The following is a 14,627-nucleotide window of genomic DNA, read 5'->3' as shown; positions in this document are numbered from 1 at the left end:
AAATACTAATAGACACAGGTTCAAACAGAAACTACATACAGCCCAAACTAGTTTGTAACCCGATTCCCAATCAAAAGCCTTTCGAAGCCGTAACAGTCGGCGGAAATATAAAAATAACTCACCATAAAATCGCAGTTAACACTGTCATACCACGGACAGATCACATGACTATCGAACAGAAACAAAGATTAAAACAGTTAGTTACGAAATAACCCAATTTATTTGCCACCCCAAACGAAAAATTAACCTACACAACCAATGTAAAAGCAGAAATTCGAACCAAGACAGATTCACCCATATATTCTAAATTTTACCAATTCCCAATGTCTTTAAAAGACGAAGTCCATAAACAAATACGAGAACTTTTAGAGGACGGAATTATTCGCCCATCCCGATCACCCTACAATTCACCCGTGTGGATTGTTCCCAAGAAAATGGATGCTTCCCAAGAGAAAAAGTATAGAATATATAGGTTGTTGATTACAGAAAGCTTAATAAAGAAACAATAGCAGCCAAGTACCCTATTCCAGAAATAAACGAAGTACTAGCACAACTTAGGAATAATACAATTTTTTCAGTGCTTGACTTTGGCTTCCACCAAATTCCATTAAAAGAAGCAGATATTGAAAAGACCGCCTTCTCCGTAAACAACGGAAAATACGAGTTTACACGACTCCCTTTCGGTCTGAAAAACGCACCTTCTATTTTTCAAAGGGCGTTAGATTACATTCTTCGTGATCATATCGGCAAGATATGCTTCATATACATAGACGACATTATCATATTTAGCAAAGATAATGAAACACATGCAGAAAATCTTGACACAATTTTTCGAACTCTTCAAGAAGCTAACATGAAATGTCAGTTAGACAAATGCGAGTTCTTTAAAGACAAAGTAGAATTTCTCGGCTTTGTCATCTCAGATAAAGGCGTCGAGACTAACCCAGAAAAAATAGCAACCATAGCCAAGTATCCCTATCCAAAAACACTCAAAGATTTGAGATCTTTCCTCGGACTCTCTAGCTACTATAGAAGGTTCATAAGAGATTTCGCTAAGTTGGCAAAACCACTTAGCTCTCTTTTAAGAGGGGAGGATGGACGAGTGTCCAAAAGCCAGTCTTCAAAAAAACTATTTAATCTCAATCAAGAAGCCATTGATTCCTTTGATAAAATCAAAAACGCTCTAATATCCAATGAAGTCATTTTACAATACCCAGACTTTAATAAGGAATTTCAATTAACAACAGACGCATCCAATTATGCAATTGGAGCAGTCTTATCTCAGAATAAAGGACCCATATGCTTCCTTTAAAGAACATTGTCAAAATCTAAAGAAAATTATGCCACTAATGAAAAAGAAATGTTGGCGATTATTTGGGCACTAAAAGCCCTCAAAAATGACCTTTACGGTAAGGCAAAAGTAAAAATATACACAGACCATCAACCACTTACACATTCGCTTAGCAGATGGAATGGCAACGCTCGAATCAAACGATGGAAAACGTACCTAGAAGAGTTTGATTATGAACTCCTTTATAAACCAGGCAGGGATAACACAGTAGCAGACGCATTGTCAAGAAAACCCATAGTAAACCAAATCAATTCAGTAACATTCACTCAGCATAGCGCAGAAAGTTCAAGTCATAACCTAATACCTAGTATGGAGGTCCCGATAAACGTATTCAAGAATCAAATATTCTTAAACAAAGCAAACACAGACGACTATAAATTCCAAATTCCGTTCCCAACTTTCCATAGACACCTAACACCTAGACAAGAGCTCACAGAAAATATCTTAGTTCAGATATTAAAAGAGTATTTAAACCCTTCTGTAATTAACGGAATAATAACGTCAGAAGAAATCATGAACCAAATTCAACAAATATACCCCAAACACTTTAGGAATTATAAAATCAGATTCACCCAGACACAAGTGAAGGACTTGACTAATGAAACAGAGCAGGACGAACATATACTAATACAAGTAAGAAAGCTCTAGTCGAGACTGCTCGACTACGAGATCCCCTGAACCCTTGGAGCAATAGATATTTCAATAATTTTTCGCGTCTTTCAGCTTACACAAGAAACACGCACACACACACACACACACACACACACACACACAGGCATACATACACACACACATACACAAACACATACATACACATACACATGCACACACACATACACAAACACATACATACACATACACAAACACATATACTCACAAGCCCCCACGCATAAACACGCATGGGCTGCACTGAGCGCTTACTATGAGAACTTAATTGCTTAATAACTTTTTTGTGGACGTACAAACTTCATGAAACTTTCAGATTATGATTATAACATGGATATGCATGTAATTGCCAAAGCACAAGTCTCTAGCATTTGAAATACGCCTTTTACAAAAGTGAGGGTGAGGGGGTGAATTTAAGGGTGGGGGGTAAATTTTAACAAAAACCGAAATTGTATAAATTGCATGTAAGCATACATTAAAAATTTGGAGACTCTAGCAATAAAGGTGTAGAAGATATAATTTTATAACTGGTTTTCGATAAGGGTTTTTATCGATAAAAAAAAGATCGGGATGAGTTATCGATTTTTAATGATAAACTTGATATGCGCGCTGTAATTACGGACATTTTAAAAAAAATTTGAAGTCTCTAGCTCTTCTTCTGAAATCGACGCGTTCATACATACGGACAGACGGACAGACGGACGGACAGACGGACAGACAGACGGACAGGGCCAAATCAACTCAGCTCGTCGCCCTGATCAAGAATATATATACTTTGTGGGGTCTGCCACGCCTCCTTCTGCCTGTTACATACATTTCAACAAAACCATTATACCCTGATTTCCCATTGAAAATGGGTTCAGGGTATAAATACACAATAGAGCTCACCGCAACGCAATAGAAAATAAAAAACAATTATCAGAAACCCATTACTTCCCTAAAATGAAACAGAAAATAGCGGCATTAGTCAAGCAATGTCAAGTTTGTAAAGAAGAAAAATACGACAGACAACCAAACAACCCTAAACTAAATGAAACACCCATACCTCAATATCCTGGACATATAATTTATGTAGACATATACACGACAGGCAAAAACGTAGTCCTGACAGCAATAGATAAATTTTCGAAACTAGCCCAAGGACGAATCATCAAATCTAGAGCAATAGAGGACATAAAAAACACTTCACGACATTTTATTTTATTATGGAGTTCCGAAATTCGTGGTCATAGATAACGAAAAATCTCTGAATTCAGCATCCATAGCATTCATGATGCGAGATCAATTAGGGATCAATTAGGGACTAACAGACGACCACTAGATTTTTTTTTGGCAGAAACCTAACGACGAACCCAGAACAATATGAACAAGTAAGAAAGCTCTAGTCGAGACTACTCGACTAAGAGATCCCCTGAACCCTTGGAGTAATAGCTATTTCAATAATTTTTCGCGTCTATCAGCTTACACAAGAAACACGCACACACACACACACACACACACACACACACACACACACACACACACACACACACACACACACACGCACGCACGCACACACAGGCATACATACACACACATACATACACACACATACACACACACACACACACACATACACAAACAATTACATACATATACACACACAAGCATAAACACGCATGCGCGGCAGTGAGCGCTTACTATGAGAACTTAATTAATTAATAACTTTTTTTGTGGACGTACGATCTTCATGAAACTTTCAGATTATGATAATAACATGGATATGCATGTAATTGCCAAAGCACAAGTCTCTAGTATTTGAAATACGCTTTTTACAAAAGTGAGGGTGGGGGAGTGAATTTAAGGGGGGGGGGGGGGGGTAAATTTTAACAAAAACCGAAATTGTATAAATTGCATGTAAGCATACATTAAAAATTTGGAGACTCTAGCAATAAAGGTGTAGAAGATATAATTTTATAACTGGTTTTCGATAAGGGTTTTTATCGATAAAAAAAGATCGGGATGAGTTATCGATTTTTAATGATAAACTTGATATGCGCGCTGTAATTACGGACATTTTAAAAAAAATTTGAAGTCTCTAGCTCTTATATCTTCTGAAATCGACGCGTTCATACATACGGACAGACGGACAGACGGACGGACGGACAGACGGACAGACAGACGGACAGGGCCAAATCAACTCAGCTCGTCGCCCTGATCAAGAATATATATACTTTGTGGGGTCTGCCACGCCTCCTTCTCCCTGTTACATACATTTCAACAAAACCATTATACCCTGATTTCCCATTGAAAATGGGTTCAGGGTATTAATACACAATAGAGCTCACCGCAACGCAATAGAAAATAAAAAACAAGTAAGAAAGCTCTAGTCGAGACTACTCGACTACGAGATCCCCTGAACCCTTGGAGCAATAGATATTTCAATAATTTTTCGCGTCTTTCAGCTTACACAAGAAACACGCACACACACACACACACACACACACACACACAGGCATACATACACACACACATACACAAACACATACATACACATACACATGCACACACACATACACAAACACATACATACACATACACAAACACATATACTCACAAGCCCCCACGCATAAACACGCATGGGCTGCACTGAGCGCTTACTATGAGAACTTAATTGCTTAATAACTTTTTTGTGGACGTACAAACTTCATGAAACTTTCAGATTATGATTATAACATGGATATGCATGTAATTGCCAAAGCACAAGTCTCTAGCATTTGAAATACGCCTTTTACAAAAGTGAGGGTGAGGGGGTGAATTTAAGGGTGGGGGGTAAATTTTAACAAAAACCGAAATTGTATAAATTGCATGTAAGCATACATTAAAAATTTGGAGACTCTAGCAATAAAGGTGTAGAAGATATAATTTTATAACTGGTTTTCGATAAGGGTTTTTATCGATAAAAAAAAGATCGGGATGAGTTATCGATTTTTAATGATAAACTTGATATGCGCGCTGTAATTACGGACATTTTAAAAAAAATTTGAAGTCTCTAGCTCTTCTTCTGAAATCGACGCGTTCATACATACGGACAGACGGACAGACGGACGGACAGACGGACAGACAGACGGACAGGGCCAAATCAACTCAGCTCGTCGCCCTGATCAAGAATATATATACTTTGTGGGGTCTGCCACGCCTCCTTCTGCCTGTTACATACATTTCAACAAAACCATTATACCCTGATTTCCCATTGAAAATGGGTTCAGGGTATAAATACACAATAGAGCTCACCGCAACGCAATAGAAAATAAAAAACAATTATCAGAAACCCATTACTTCCCTAAAATGAAACAGAAAATAGCGGCATTAGTCAAGCAATGTCAAGTTTGTAAAGAAGAAAAATACGACAGACAACCAAACAACCCTAAACTAAATGAAACACCCATACCTCAATATCCTGGACATATAATTTATGTAGACATATACACGACAGGCAAAAACGTAGTCCTGACAGCAATAGATAAATTTTCGAAACTAGCCCAAGGACGAATCATCAAATCTAGAGCAATAGAGGACATAAAAAACACTTCACGACATTTTATTTTATTATGGAGTTCCGAAATTCGTGGTCATAGATAACGAAAAATCTCTGAATTCAGCATCCATAGCATTCATGATGCGAGATCAATTAGGGATCAATTAGGGACTAACAGACGACCACTAGATTTTTTTTTGGCAGAAACCTAACGACGAACCCAGAACAATATGAACAAGTAAGAAAGCTCTAGTCGAGACTACTCGACTAAGAGATCCCCTGAACCCTTGGAGTAATAGCTATTTCAATAATTTTTCGCGTCTATCAGCTTACACAAGAAACACGCACACACACACACACACACACACACACACACACACACACACACACACACACACACACACACGCACGCACGCACACACAGGCATACATACACACACATACATACACACACATACACACACACACACACACACATACACAAACAATTACATACATATACACACACAAGCATAAACACGCATGCGCGGCAGTGAGCGCTTACTATGAGAACTTAATTAATTAATAACTTTTTTTGTGGACGTACGATCTTCATGAAACTTTCAGATTATGATAATAACATGGATATGCATGTAATTGCCAAAGCACAAGTCTCTAGTATTTGAAATACGCTTTTTACAAAAGTGAGGGTGGGGGAGTGAATTTAAGGGGGGGGGGGTAAATTTTAACAAAAACCGAAATTGTATAAATTGCATGTAAGCATACATTAAAAATTTGGAGACTCTAGCAATAAAGGTGTAGAAGATATAATTTTATAACTGGTTTTCGATAAGGGTTTTTATCGATAAAAAAAGATCGGGATGAGTTATCGATTTTTAATGATAAACTTGATATGCGCGCTGTAATTACGGACATTTTAAAAAAAATTTGAAGTCTCTAGCTCTTATATCTTCTGAAATCGACGCGTTCATACATACGGACAGACGGACAGACGGACGGACGGACAGACGGACAGACAGACGGACAGGGCCAAATCAACTCAGCTCGTCGCCCTGATCAAGAATATATATACTTTGTGGGGTCTGCCACGCCTCCTTCTCCCTGTTACATACATTTCAACAAAACCATTATACCCTGATTTCCCATTGAAAATGGGTTCAGGGTATTAATACACAATAGAGCTCACCGCAACGCAATAGAAAATAAAAAACAAGTAAGAAAGCTCTAGTCGAGACTACTCGACTACGAGATCCCCTGAACCCTTGGAGTAATAGCTATTTCAATAATTTTTCGCGACTTTCAGCTTACACAAGAAACACGCACACACACACACACACACACACACACACACACACACGCACACACACGGGCATACATACACACACATACATACACACACACATACACAAACAATTACATACATATACACACACAAGCATATACACGCATGGGCGGCAGTGAGCGCTTACTATGAGAACTTAATTGTTTAATAACTTTTTTTGTGGACGTACGATCTTCATGAAACTTTTAGATTATGTTTATAACGTGGATATGCATGTAATTGTTAAAGCACAAGTCTCTAGTATTTGAAATACGCTTTTTACAAAAGTGAGGGTCAGGGGGTGAATTTAAGGGTGGGGGGTTAATTTTAACAAAAACCGAAATTTTATAAATTGCATATAAGCATACATTAAAAATTTGGAGACTCTAGCTATAAAGGTGTAGAAGATATAATTTTATAACTGGGTTTCGATAAGGTTTTTTATCGATAAAAAAAGATCGGGATGAGTTATCGATTTTTAATGATAAACTTGATATGCGCGCTGTAATTACGGACATTTAAAAAAAAATTTGAAGTCTCTAGCTCTTATATCTTCTGAAATCGACGCGTTCATACATACGGACAGACGGACGGACGGACAGACGGACAGACGGGCAGACAGACGGACAGGGCCAAATCAACTCAGCTCGTCGCCCTGATCAAGAATATATATACTTTGTGGGGTCTGCCACGCCTCCTTCTCCCTGTTACATACATTTCAACAAAACCATTATACCCTGATTTCCCATTGAAAATGGGTTCAGGGTATAAAAATTTGGAGACTCTAGCAATAAAGGTGTAGATGATATAATTATACCCTGAACCCATTGAAAATGGGAAATCAGGGTATAATGGTTTTGTTGAAATGTATGTAACAGGCAGAAGGAGGCGTGGCAGACCCCACAAAGTATATATATTCTTGATCAGGGTGACGAGCTGAGTTGATTTGGCCCTGTCCGTCTGTCTGTCTGTCCGTCTGTCCGTCTGTCCGTCTGTCCGTCTGTCCGTCTGTCCGTATGTTTGAACGCGTCGATTTCCGAAGATATAAGAGCTAGAGACTTCAAATTTTTTGTAAAATGTTCGTAATTACAGCGCGGATATCGAGTTTATCATTAAAATTCGATAACTCATCCCGATCTTTTTTTTATCGATGAAAAACCTTATCGAAAACCAGTTATAAAATTATATCTTCTACACCTTTATTGCTAGAGTCTCCAAATTTTGAATGTATGCTTATATGCAATTTATACAATTTCGGTTTTTGTTAAAATTTACCCCCCACCTCTAAATTCACCCCCTCACCCTCACTTTTGTAAAACGCGTATTTCAAATACTAGAGACTTGTGCTTTGGCAATTACATGCATATCCATGTTATAATCATAATCTGAAAGTTTCATGAAGATCGTACGTCCACAAAAAAAGTTATTAAACAATTAAGTTCTCATAGTAAGCGCACACTGCAGCCCATGCGTGTTTATGCGTGGGTGCTTGTATGTGTATGTGTTTGTGTATGTGTGTGTGGGTTTTCTTGTGTAAGCTGAAAGACGCGAAAAATTATTGAAATAGCTAGCACTCCAAGGGTTCAGGGGATCTCGTAGTCGAGCAGTCTCGACTAGAGCTTTCTTACTTGTTTTATAACTGGTTTTCGATAAGGGTTTTGATCAATAAAAAAATATCGGATTGAGTTATCGATTTTTAATAATAAACTTGATATGCGCGCTGTAATTACGGACATTTAAAAAAAAAATTTGAAGTCTCTAGCTCTTATATCTTCTGAAATCGACGCGTTCATACATACGGACAGACGGACAGACAGACGGACAGGGCCAAATCAACTCAGCTCGTCACCCTGAATCAAGAATATATATACTTTGTGGGGTCTGCCACGCCTCGTTCTCCCTGTTACATACATTTCAACAAAACCATTATACCCTGATTTCCCATTGAAAATGGGTTCAGGGTATTAAAAAAAAAAAAAAAAAAAAAATCGAGGCTTTTCTTTTGTTATTGAATTTTACAAAAATGTACGGTGAAGTTTTTTTTCGCAATATTTATGTAGTATAATTTAATAATACCAATAATTTAGTTCGTATATATGTATATGTATATATATGTACATGTAAGAGAACAAGTGAGGAACATTTAGTCGTGACTGTTAGACTTCGAGATCCCCTGAATTTCCGATAATTCTAAGCTGCTTTTCTGCTTACACAGATCGTGGAAATAGCATTAAAATTCACCAAAGCACAAGAGTACTATACGCTTTCTATCTATCGACTCGTGTTGATATAAACATTCTACGCGAATTCAGTATTTGAAAAAGATAAGACTGCGCTCAAACATACTTCAAATGCAATCCATTCGGATTAAATTCAGTTCAATAAATGAGCGGAAAACTTAAAATTGAGTGACTGACAATTTTAGCACTCGTCTAATACCATGCTGTTTTCAGTTAAATGAGTCAGAATAAATAAAACATAAGAAAGAATGAGTCTTTCGCAGTACGTGCTCAGTTTGTTGTTGTTGTGAATAAAGTAAGCTGAATTTACATCAGTGTTAAAATATAACAGCATACCTGTTTATTACAATAAAAAGTCAGTCACTATTTGCTCTTAAAAGTTTTAGTCGACGGCTAAAAAACTCACAAAATTACCGTCAAATTTTCGTCGATTTTTTAGATTTTCTCTCTAAATATTTAGAAACAAATAACATTTTGATACTGGCTTACTTACCAAAAACTTTAATTTAGTTATTATTTTGACCGAACTTTAGGATTTACTAAGTATAATATATAATCACAGAGGCTTTACCTAAGTGCTCAGTCTTCAAAATAAATCTTCTGAATTAACCCTCTAAAACCCAAGAGTGCCTCTAGGCACTTATTTTATTTTTAATTTAAAAAAAAATAACTAAGAGCTTTTAATTAATTTAAAAATGGTAGGACTATTAAAAATACTTGCCAAAATGGCCTGAAAAAGTTTCAAAGCTTTCGGACACAATAATCGGTACTTTTAATAAACGTTTGATCGAATCATATGTTATTTGGCGCCAAAAATTTCAGCTGCTGCATATTGTCTCTTGAGGTGTTGATAAAAGCGAATTTATAAAACCTATTGAACTCAATATTTATTTCGTGAAAGGTAAGGTGGTAAGGTAATTTACTATATAAATGAAGTTTAAAATGTGCGAATATGTTGAAATTGTGCTTTGTAGTATCATAAAAGTGATAAGAGCCTTGAGGCACTCTTGGGGCTCCACGGCAAAATATGTTGTCAGTAGCTATTTCACAACTGCTTGCATTTCTTGTGTGATTTGTGTGTGATTTTTATTTATTGTTGATTTTTGTTAATAGAAATTGTATAATGGCTTTGAGAGTTCGCTATAAATGGTCTGATTTGACGGATGAACAACTGATGGAGTTGTTTGATATTTTGACAATTTTTACACATCGCTGCCTTTGATGGTATACCTTCGGGCAAAAGGGATTTATAGTTTGGGAACTGTTCGAACTGCAAACTCCCAAACGATAGTGAAATCAAGGAAAAGTCAAGAGGTTTTTCAGTTGAGTACGTGGGTTCCTCATACGGAGTAGAAATTAGTAACGTACTGTGGAAAGACAAGGCCGTTCGGTTGTTATCGACCTATGTAGGCGTTAAGCCGTTTAAGAGGTCACATGCACAAGAAGGAACAGCAAAGACAGCTCGTTACGATAGAAAGTCGAAGCGCCATGTAGAAGTTGACTGTCCACAAGTTATTAGTGAGTATATTGCTCATATGGGGGGTGTGGATCTGATGGACGGGCTTATGGGCCGATACCATATACAAAGTAAAACTCAAGATGCTGTAACCCGAATTTTCTCGAATTTTCAGCCACAACTCAAAAAAGGTCAAAAATCAAATCACCCAATGATGGACTTAAGGTGTGACCTGAATCATTTTCCAGAGTGGTTGGACCGCAATACGGAAAAAAGATGGTGCAAGCACTACAAAACTTCACAAACGCAGTGCATTACAAAATGTAAACTGCATTTATGCTGCTCGGCCAGCAAAAATTGTTTTGCAGAGTATCATCAATAGAAATAAAATGTATTAAATAAATAAAATTAAAAAAAATCAATTTATTTGTAAACTATTTTTTTACCCTCTAAGCCCCAAGAGTGCCTTAAGACACTTATTTACATTTTCTCACCTTCCAGGTAAACGAAAGCTTCTACATTTTTTATACCCTGAACCCATTTTTAATGGGAAATCAGGGTATAATGGTTTTGTTGAAATGTATGTAACAGGCAGAAGGAGGCGTGGCAGACCCCACAAAGTATATATATTCTTGATCAGGGCGACGAGCTGAGTTGATTTGGCCCTGTCCGTCTGTCCGTCCGTCCGTCTGTCCGTATGTATGAACGCGTCGATTTCAGAAGATATAAGAGCTAGAGACTTCAATTTTTTTTTAAATGTCCGTAATTACAGCGCGCATATCAAGTTTATCATTAAAAACCGATAACTCAACCCGATCTTTTTTTATCGATAAAAAACCTTATCGAAACCCAGTTATAAAATTATATCTTCTACACCTTTATTGCTAGAGTATCCAAATTTTTAATGTATGCTTATATGCAATTTATACAATTTCGGTTTTTGTTAAAATTTACCCCCACCCTTAAATTCACCCCCTCACCCTCACTTTTGTAAAAAGCGTATTTCAAATACTAGAGACTTGTGCTTTGGCAATTACATGCATATTCATGTTATAATCATAATCTAAAAGTGTCATGAAGATCGTACGTCCACAACAAAAGTTATTAAACAATGAAGTTCTCATAGTAAGCGCACACTCAGCCCATGCGTGTTTATGCTTGTGTGTGTATATGTATGTAATTGTTTGTGTATGTGTGTGTGTGTGTGTATGTGTGTGTATGTATGCCTGTGTGTGCGTGCGTGCGTGCGTGTGTGTGTGTGTGTGTGTGTGTGTGTGCGTGTTTCTTGTGTAAGCTGAAAGACTCGGAAAATTATTGAAATAGCTATTACTCCAAGGGTTCAGGGGATCTCGTAGTCGAGTAGTCTCGACTAGAGCTTTCTTACTTGTTTTGAGTTTATATTTGAACTCAGGAGCCCCTATTTACTTAAAAAAAATTATTCGAATTAATTTCTGCCTTTCTTTTAGAAAGTAGTCTTAGAGGGTTAAGTTTGCTTGGCTAATGCCATTATTTAATTGGATTTAAAAAAGTTCCATATGTCCATATTCCATTATAATTTAATTGAGGAATAAAGGACATCAGGATAAACAAGAAAATTATTATCAATCATAGGCAAGAAAATTATTATTAAACAATTAAAAAGACTCTAGTGAAGACTGCTCGACTAGGAGATACCCTGAACCCTCCAATTTGATATTCTAATCACTGTGCACTTCTTTTCGGCACACATACATACACACGCACGTATTAGAACGCGCTCTGCTAACTGCGCAGTAAGCAGCGACTGCGCTTGGGCTGCGCTGTAGTGTGGGCAACATTATAAGAATTTATTTATTGAATAATTTAAATTCTAGACGTACAATCTTAATGAAATTTTCAGGGCGTAATCATATGGTATGGAAAATGTATGTACATTCCAAAGCACAAGTCTCTAGTACTTGAAATACGCCTTTTACAAAGGCATGGGTGAGGGGGTGGATATAGGGTAGATATAATTAAATAACTAGCTTTCGATAAGGTTTTTAATCGATAATAAAATATCAAGAGTAGTTATCGATGTTTAGAGAAAAACTTGATATGCGCCTGATATTCTTCTGAGATCGACACGTTCATACATACGGACGGACGGACAGGGCCAAATAGACTCAGCTCGTCGCCCTGATCAAGAATATATATACTTTGTTGGGTCTTCCACGCCTCCTTCTGCCTGTTACATACTTTTAAAAAAACCATTATACTCTGATTTCCCAAAAAATTGCAAGTCTCTAGCTCTTGTATCTCCTGAGATCGATGCGTTCATACATACGGACGGAGAGAACCCTTCGAGCAATAGCTATTTCAGCTTACACAATAAATACGCTTACACGCACACACACACACACACACACCGGAGTCCGAGTCTGCTAATCAGGGCTCAACGAGCATTCAAATTGCTTTAGTTACAGACGAAGAAATCCTAGTATCTCTCAGAGGTCTTAGAACCAACACAGCAGCAGGGCCGGAGTGTATTCCAAATCGTGCGCTAAAGCTAGCCCTCGCCTTGCACCCAAGTACGTTCGCCGAATTATTCAACGAATGCTTACTACAAGAGACGTTCCCTGCAAAATGGAAGACCCAGAACCTGGTATTGCTACCCAAGGCTGGCAAACCACCAGACGAGCCATCTTCATACAGACCGATCTGCCTCTTAGACACCATAGGAAAGGTGTTTGAGAAATTGATCTGCTCTAGACTGGAGACTGCTATTGCTAGCGCCGGAAGTCTCAATTGGATTCCGGAAGGCCAGGTCAACAACGGACGCGCTTAACAAAGTTGTTGGTCTGGCCACTTCCGCCATCCATGGCACAAGATGGAGGCACGGGACGAAGCAATACTGCATCATCGCGTCCCTGGACGTTAAGAACGCCTTCAACACAGCTAGTTGGGATATGATACTGAATGCGCTGTCACAATATAATATCCCTAAATATCTAAAACAGATAATAAAGAGCTACTTCACAGGATGAACACTGGTATACAACACGAGTGAGGGTCCCCAAACTCATACAATGTCAGCTGGAGTACCTCAAGGCTCAGTGCTGGGGCCTCTCCTATGGAATATCATGTACGACGGCGTACTGCGCTTGGAAGTACCAGCAGGTGCGCACACCATTGGCTTTGCCGATGATGTGGCCATCGTCGCCATAGGCAAGAAGCTTAAAGATACAGAGGATATGTACAGCTAAAATATCAATCGCATAGGAAGCTGGTTGATAGGAGCTGGGCTCGAGCTTGCGGCGCACAAGACGGAAGTCGCCCTGAGCGCAATCAGAGTCAGCTGCGCTTTCAGGACTATCTCCGATGACGCGGCGCTCGTCATAGCCGGTATGGTGCCACTGGAGTATTTGGTCGCCGAGGCCGTGGAGCGGAATTCGCACGCGCCTGTGCGACACAACGCTATCAGGGCGAACAGCATTGCATTGCATGGCAAAGGAAGTGGAATAGCTCAGTTAAAGGGCTGTGGAGGCACAAGCTCATCCCGGAGCTCGAACCATGGGTTAACCGCAAACACGGCGAGGTTAACTTCTATCTTACGCAGATCCTCTCGGGTCATGGATGCTTTCAGAGCTATTTGAAGCGCTTTGGCCACGAGGAATCTGACGAGTGCCCCTGGTGAGAGCGAGGGCATGTGGAAGACGCCAACCACATCCTTTTCGTATGGTGACGGTTCCTGGAGGAGAGACGTCGTCTAGAAGAGGCACTGGGCCACTCCATCAGAGCGGACAACATAGTCAACGCCATGCTGGAATCGGAGGAAGCTTGGGAACTAACAATCACCTTCGCGGCCACAGTGATGATGGAGCCCCGCAGTGTCGAGCGAATAAGAAGACGAGCTGTACCAGTCTAAGGTAGCGCATAGTGCTTGCGAAGCAATGCTTTACGGCCGTCCCACAAGCATCGCGCGCTATCCGAGCCACCACCACCATTTGTAGTATAATAAGATTGTAAATAAACGAATATTAAAAAAAAAACGCACACACACACACACACACATACATACACAGGCACATACACACACACATACACACACAAGCACC

The 14,627-nt window shown here is 38.7% G+C and overlaps 1 protein-coding gene and 1 long non-coding RNA gene across 7 annotated transcripts in view; one reads left to right on the top strand and one right to left on the bottom strand.

Annotated features, from left to right (window-relative positions):
- Positions 1–14,627, bottom strand: part of LOC108609426 (mitochondrial basic amino acids transporter) — a 29,839-nt gene that overhangs the window by 9,390 nt on the left and 5,822 nt on the right. The window contains exon 1 of one of the 6 annotated variants that reach the window (XM_089465743.1): positions 9,589–9,727. The exons of 3 other annotated variants lie outside the window; for them this stretch is intronic. The gene's annotated coding sequence lies outside the window, so the exon portion shown is untranslated. Of the gene's footprint in view, positions 1–9,431; positions 9,728–14,627 lie in introns of those variants that run through there. 2 more of the 6 variants (XM_089465747.1, XM_089465742.1) reach the window with 2 other exon arrangements.
- LOC149270069 (uncharacterized) lies at positions 9,857–10,973 on the top strand. Its single transcript, XR_016269486.1, has 3 exons — positions 9,857–9,996; positions 10,209–10,613; positions 10,727–10,973. It is a non-coding gene; the product is annotated as an uncharacterized LOC149270069 (long non-coding RNA).

The sequence above is a fragment of the Drosophila arizonae genome, chromosome 3 (assembly GCF_054131065.1).
Source record: "Drosophila arizonae isolate 15081-1271.41 chromosome 3, UAZ_ARI_1.0, whole genome shotgun sequence".
Lineage (NCBI taxonomy): Eukaryota > Metazoa > Arthropoda > Insecta > Diptera > Drosophilidae > Drosophila > Drosophila arizonae.
This window is presented reverse-complemented; position numbering and strand designations above follow the sequence as displayed.